We start from the raw sequence: 7,677 nt of genomic DNA on the forward strand, positions 1-7,677 counted from the left end.
CTATCAAGCTATCAATTGAGATACATGAATTTTTGATTTAGTAAATGAAAGGGAAATGGCTTAATCATTTCCAATAATCGATTTTGGTGGTTGACGCTCATCACAAACCAGGTGGACTAATTAGTTTGCCAAGATGTCATGTATCTCAGGTACATAAGGTTCAACACAAACCAAGAAAGAAATTCAGTTGGGGACTCAAATAAATTTGGAGGAAAGCACTTGAGAGTGTGCTGCCAATGGCGCACCAGACACTGTCCGGTGCACCAGGCCGAGCTTCACTCAAACTGGCCACTCTTGGGTTTTTTGAGGGTGCGCTCTAATATAATTCACTGGACTGTCCGGTGATCCAACGGAGTAACGGTAACCTGCCGCCAATGGTCGTCTGCCAAAAGTGAACAGTTGTGAACAGTGTGCGGTAGAAGTCAGAGCAGAGTGGCACCAGACTGTCCGGTACAACAACTGGAGAAAGGAGTGAAAGGGAAATGTGCCCTTGGGCCATTTCTAAGTATTTTAGTGATTTAGTGTCCAACACAAGTGCTTTAATGATAAACTATGCCAAGTGATGGACAAAGTGCAAATCAAGTAAAAAGGTATGTTCCTAAGACTTAGTACATTGTTTTGGAGACTAATGAATTGTGTCTAAGTGCTGGAAACAGGAGAAATCAAGTTGGAAAAGAGATGGCTTTGTTCAGCCAAAGACAGCTCGGTCTGGGTGCACCGGACAGTGTCCGGTGCGCCAGGCCAGCGTCTGTCAACTGGCTGCTCTCGGGAAGCGATCAACGGCGTACGGCTATAAATCACCGGACTGTCCGGTGGTGCACCGGACTGTCCGGTGAGCCAACTGTCGGGCGGGCCAACGGTCGGCCGCGGAATCCGCGCGCGACGCGTGGCAGAGCCAACGGTCAGAAGGGGGCACCGGACTGTCCGGTGTCCGGTGCGCCAACGGCTCGGAATCTGTAACGGTCGGCTTCGCCAAATAAGGAAAGAGATCCGCACCGGACAGTGTCCGGTGGTGCACCGGACTGTCCGTGCACCAGGCGACAGAAGGCAAGAATTGCCTTCCTGGAATGCTCTCAACGGCTCCTAGCTGCCTTGGGGCTATAAAAGGGACCCCTAGGCGCATGGAGGAGAACACCAAGCATTCCTTGAGCATTGTTGATTACTCACACTTCATTCTTGCGCACTTGTTCGACATTCTTAGTGATTTGAGCTCTGTTCTAGTGAGAACCTCGAGATATTGTCTTGAGCTCAAATCTTGGTCTTGTGTGTGCGTGTTTGCTGTGGATTTGAGTGTATTGCTTTCCTCCCTTACTTTTGTGTTTCATATTGATTCTTATTGTAAGGGCGAGAGACTCCAAGTTGTGGAGATTCCTCGCAAACGGGAAAAGAGTAAAGTAAAGAAGAACACTGTGGTATTCAAGTTGATCATTGGATCACTTGAGAGGAGTTGAGTGCAACTCTCGTCCGTTGGGACGCCACAACGTGGAGTAGGCAAGTTTTGTACTTGGCCGAACCACGGGATAAATCCTCGTGTCTCTTGTGCTTGTCTTTATTGTGTCTATTGTGCTTCACAAGAGCTCTCCTCTCTACTCACTTGATTTCATTGTTCTAACCCTTAATCAAGTTTGTGGTGTTAAGCTTTAAGTTTTACAGGATCACCTATTCACCCCCCCCCCTCTAGGTGCTCTCAATTGGTATCAGAGCCGTTCTCTTCAAGGAAGGGACTAATCACCCGAAGAGATGGATCCTAAGGGCAAGGGGATGGTGGTCAACGATAAGGAGAAGGAGTCCTTCGTCAATGATCCAAAGGATGACAAGTCTACTGACTCAGGCTCGGGCCACAAAAGAAAAGACGGGAGGAAGAAGAAAACAAGACGTATCAAGGAGATAGTCTACTACGACAGCGACGAATCTTCCACTTCCCAAAAGGACGACGACAACGACTACGAGAAAAAGAAGACGGACAATTCAATCTTTTCCTTTGATTATTCTTGTATTCCGCAAAGTTCAAATGCTCATTTACTCTCCATCCCACTTGGTAAACCTCCTCACTTTGATGGAGAGGACTACGGATTTTGGAGTCACAAAATGCGTAGTCACTTGTTCTCTCTCCATCCAAGCATATGGGAGATAGTAGAGAGTGGAATGCAATTTGATAGTAGTGATAGTCCCATGTTTATCAATGAGCAAATTCACAAAAATGCACAAGCTACTACTGTTCTTCTAGCATCATTGTGCAGTGGATGAATACCATAAGGTGAGCGGATTGGATAACGCCAAGCAGATTTGGGACACCCTCAAGATCTCACATGAGGGGAACGACGTTACCATGCTCACCAAGATGGAGTTGGTGGAGGGCGAACTTGGTAGATTCGCAATGATCAGGGGCGAGGAGCCAACTCAAACATACAACCGGCTCAAGACCCTCGTCAACAAAATAAGGAGCTATGGAAGCACGCGATGGACGGACCACGACGTCGTCCGCCTAATGCTAAGGTCTTTTACTGTCCTTGATCCACATCTTGTGAACAATATTCGTGAGAATCCTAGGTACACCAAGATGACGCCCGAAGAGATACTTGGAAAGTTCGTAAGTGGGCGGATGATGATCAAGGAGGCTAGATACGTTGATGATGCGTTGAATGGCCCAATCCAAGAGCCTCAAACCATTGCTCTCAAAGCAACGAGGAGCAAGGAGGCGCTACCTAGCAAGGTGGCACAAGTTGAGGCGGCAGGGCTCAATGAGGAAGAGATGGCCCTCATCATCAAGCGTTTCAAGACGGCGCTAAGGGGTCGCAAGGAGCATCCCAACAAGACCAAGACGAAGGGGAAGCGCTCATGCTTCAAATGTGGTAAGATTGGTCATTTTATCGCTAACTGTTCCGATAATGATAGTGACCAGGAACAAGGGAATAAGAGGGAAAAGAAGAAGGCTTACAAGAAGGCTAAGGGCGAGGCACACCTTAGAAAGGAGTGGGACTCGGATTGTTCGTCGTTCGACTCCGACAACGAAGGACTCGCCGCCACCGCCTTCAACAAGTCTGCCCTCTTCCCCAATGAGCATCACACCTGCCTCATGGCAAGGGAAAATAAGGTAAGCACTCGTGATACTAGTACCTACGCTTCCTCAAGTGATGAAGAATCTAGTGATGATGAAATAGACTATTCATGTTTATTCAAGGGCCTAGATAGAACTAAGGTTGATAAGATTAATGAATTAATTGATGCCTTGAATGACAAAAATAGATTATTAGAAAAGCAAGAGGATCTTTTGTATGAAGAACATGACAAGTTCATAGAGGCACAAAAATCCCTTGCTTTAGAAATTAAAAGAAATGAAATGCTTTCTTGTGAATTGTCTACATGCCATGACTCTATTTCTAGCTTAAAGAGCACAAATGATGATTTGAATGCTAAGTTAGAAATAACTAATAAATCAACATCTTGTGTAGAACATGTTGCAATTTGCAATAGGTGTAAAGATTTTAATGTTGATGCTTGTAGTGAACATCTAGTGTCAATTTCTAATTTGAATGATGAAGTGGCTAGTCTTAATGCCCAACTTAAGACTAGCAAGAGTGAATTTGACAAACTAAGATTTGCAAGGGATGCATACACAATTGGTAGACAACCCTCAATTAAGGATGGTCTTGGCTTCAAGAGGGAAGTCAAGAACTTAACAAGCCATAAGGCTTCCATCTCCGCCAAGGAGAAAGGGAAGGCCCCTATGGAAAATAGTGAGCAAAAGAACCATGCTTTCTTATACCGTGATAGGAGATATTCTAGGAATGTTTATCATGATAGAAGTTGCAATGATATTGTTTCACATGCTTATGATTCAAATGCAGTGTTTGCTTCAAGTTCTTCTATGATGGATGATAGAAGTTTGGCTAGGAAAAATGTCATTCATCATGTGCCTAGGAGAAATGCTCATGTGCCTAGAAAAACAAGTAATGAACCTTCTGCAATTTATCATGCTTTAAATGCTTCCTTTGCTATTTGTAGAAGGGATAAGAAGGTGGTTGCTAGAAAATTAGGGGCAAAATGCAAGGGAGATAAAACTTGCATTTGGGTCCCTAAGGCTATTTGTACTAACCTTGTAGGACCCAACAAGAGTTGGGTACCTAAGACCCAAGCCTAAATTTGCCTTGCAGGTTTATGCATCCGGAGGCTCAAGCTGGATTATCGACAGCGGATGCACAAACCACATGACGGGGGAAAAGAGGATGATCTCTTCCTACGTCAAGAATAAGGATCCCCAAGATTCAATCATCTTCGGTGATGGGAACCAAGGCAAGGTGAAAGAGTTAGGAAAAATTGCTATTTCATCCGAGCACTCTATTTCTAATGTGTTCTTAGTTGAGTCGCTTAGATATAACTTGTTGTCTGTGAGTCAACTTTGTAATATGGGATATAACTGTTTATTCACAAATGTAGATGTGTCTGTCTTTAGAAGAAGTGATGGTTCATTAGCTTTTAAGGGTGTACTAGACGGCAAACTTTATTTAGTTGATTTTGCAAAAGAGGAGGCCGGTCTAGATGCATGCTTAATTGCTAAGACTAGCATGGGCTGGCTGTGGCATCGCTGTTTAGCACATGTGGGGATGAAGAACCTTCACAAGCTTCTAAAGGGAGAACACGTGATAGGTCTAACTAATGTAACTTTCGAAAAAGATAGACCTTGTGCAGCTTGTCAAGCAGGTAAACAGGTGGGAAGCTCTCATCATGCCAAAAATGTGATGACAACATCAAGACCCCTGGAGTTACTTCATTTGGACCTCTTCGGACCCGTCGCCTATCTAAGCATAGGAGGAAGTAAGTATGGTCTTGTTATAGTTGATGGTTTTTCCCGCTTCACTTGGGTATTCTTTTTGCAGGATAAAACTGAAACCCAAGGGACCTTCAAGCGCTTCCTAAGGAGAGCACAAAACGAGTTTGAGCTCAAAGTAAAGAAGATAAGGAGCGACAATGGGTCCGAATTCAAGAACCTTCAAGTGGAGGAGTACCTTGAGGAGGAAGGAATCAAGCACGAGTTCTCCGCTCCCTACACACCACAGCAAAATGGTGTGGTAGAGAGGAAGAACATGACGCTACTAGACATGGCGAGGACGATGCTTGGTGAATTCAAGACGCCCGAACGGTTTTGGACGGAAGCCGTGAGCACGGCTTGCCACGCCATAAACCGGGTCTACCTTCACCGCCTCCTCAAGAAGACATCATATGAGCTTCTAACCGGTAACAAACCCAATGTGTCTTACTTTCGTGTATTTGGGAGCAAATGTTACATTCTAGTGAAGAAAGGTAGGAATTCTAAGTTTGCTCCCAAAGCTATAGAAGGGTTTTTGTTAGGTTATGACTCAAATACAAAGGTGTATAGAGTCTTCAACAAATCATCGGGTTTGGTTGAAGTCTCTAGCGACGTTGTATTTGATGAGACTAATGGCTCTCCAAGAGAGCAAGTTGTTGATCTTGATGATGTAGATGAAGAAGTCGTTCCAACGGCCGCAATATGCACCATGGCGATTGGAGACGTGCGACCGCAGGAACTCAAGGAGCAAGATCAACCTTTTTCCTCAACAATGGTGCGTCCCCCAACTCAAGACGATGAACAGGTTCATCAAGAGGAGGCGTGTGATCAAGGGGGAGCACAAGATGATCATGTAATGGAGGAATAAGCACAACCGGCACCTCCAACTCAAGTTCGAGCGACGATTCAAAGGAATCATCCCGTCGACCAAATTTTGGGTGATATTAGCAAAGGAGTAACTACTCACTCTAGATTAGTTAATTTCTGTGAGCATTACTCTTTTGTCTCTTCTATTGAGCCTTTCAGGGTAGAAGAGGCCTTGCGAGATCCGGACTGGGTGTTGGCCATGCAGGAAGAGCTCAATAACTTCAAAAGAAATGAAGTTTGGACGCTGGTGCCTCGCCCCAAGCAAAATGTTGCGGGAACCAAGTGGGTGTTCCGCAACAAACAGGACGAGCACGGGGTGTTGACGAGGAACAAGGCTCGACTTGTGGCAAAAGGTTATGCCCAAGTCGCAGGTTTGGAATTTGAGGAGACATTTGCTCATGTGGCTAGGCTAGAGTCCATTCGTATTTTGCTAGCATATGCCGCTCACCATTCTTTCAGGCTGTTCCAAATGGATGTGAAGAGCGCTTTCCTCAACGGGCCAATCAAGGAGGAGGTATACGTGGAGCAACCTCCTGGCTTCGAGGATGAACGGTACCCCGACCACGTATGTAAGCTCTCTAAGGCGCTCTATGGACTTAAGCAAGCCCCAAGAGCATGGTATGAATGACTTAGAGACTTTTTAATTGCTAATGCTTTCAAGGTTGGGAAAGCCGATCCGACTTTATTCACTAAGACTTGTGACGATGACTTATTTGTGTGCCAAACTTATGTCGATGACATAATATTTGGTTCTACTAACCAAAAGTCTTGTGAAGAGTTTAGCAGGGTGATGACTCAAAAAATCGAGATGTCGATGATGGGCGAGTTAAGCTATTTCCTTGGGTTCCAAGTGAAGCAACTCAAGGATGGGACCTTCATCTCCCAAACGAAGTACACACAAGACTTGATCAAGCAATTTGGGATGAAGGACGCCAAGCCCGCAAAGACTCCAATGGGAACCGACGGACACACCGACCTCAACAAAGGAGGTAAGTCCGTTGATCAAAAGGCATACCGGTCTATGATAGGGTCCTTACTTTATTTATGTGCTAGTAGACCGGATATTATGCTTAGTGTATGCATGTATGCTAGATTTCAATCCGATCCAAGGGAGTGTCACTTAGTGGCAGTGAAGCGAATTCTTAGATATTTAGTCGCTACGCCTTGCTTCGGGATCTGGTATCCAAAGGGGTCTACCTTTGACTTAATTGGATATTCAGACTCCGACTATGCTGGATGTAAGGTCGATAGGAAGAGTACATTGGGGACGTGTCAATTCTTAGGAAGGTCCCTGGTGTCGTGGAATTCTAAGAAACAAACTTCTGTTGCCCTATCCACCGCTGAGGCCGAGTACGTTGCCGCAGGACAGTGTTGCGCGCAACTACTCTGGATGAGGCAAACCCTCAGGGACTTTGGCTACAATCTGAGCAAAGTCCCACTCCTATGTGATAATGAGAGTACTATCCGCATGGCGGATAATCCTGTTGAACACAGCCGCACAAAGCACATTGACATCCGGCATCACTTTTTGAGAGACCACCAGCAAAAGGGGGATATCGAAGTGTTTTATGTTAGCACCGAGAACCAGCTAGCCGATATCTTTACCAAGCCTCTAGATGAGTCGACCTTTTGCAGGCTGCGTAGTAAGCTAAATGTCTTAGATTCGCGGAACCTGGATTGATTTATAGCATACATGTGTTTTATGCCTTGATCGTGTTCCTTAATGCATTTTGTTGTTTATTTATGGTGCTCAAGTTGTACAAGCACTCCCCGGACCTCACAAGTCCATTTGCAAGTGATGCACATATTTAGGGGGAGATGTGCTACAGCTTGACCCTTTGAAGACTAACTGTGTGCTTGAGTTTGCTTAATTTAGTGTCAAAGGAGGTTTGAAAGGGAAAAGGTGGACTTGGACCATGCAAGACTTCCACTGCACTCCGATGAAAGAGTAACTAATTCCAAGTTCATCTTTGTACTCTTATTGCCTTTTTACTCTTATTTGA

The sequence above is a fragment of the Zea mays genome, chromosome 9, assembly GCF_902167145.1.
Source record: "Zea mays cultivar B73 chromosome 9, Zm-B73-REFERENCE-NAM-5.0, whole genome shotgun sequence".
Classification (NCBI taxonomy): Eukaryota; Viridiplantae; Streptophyta; class Magnoliopsida; order Poales; family Poaceae; genus Zea; species Zea mays.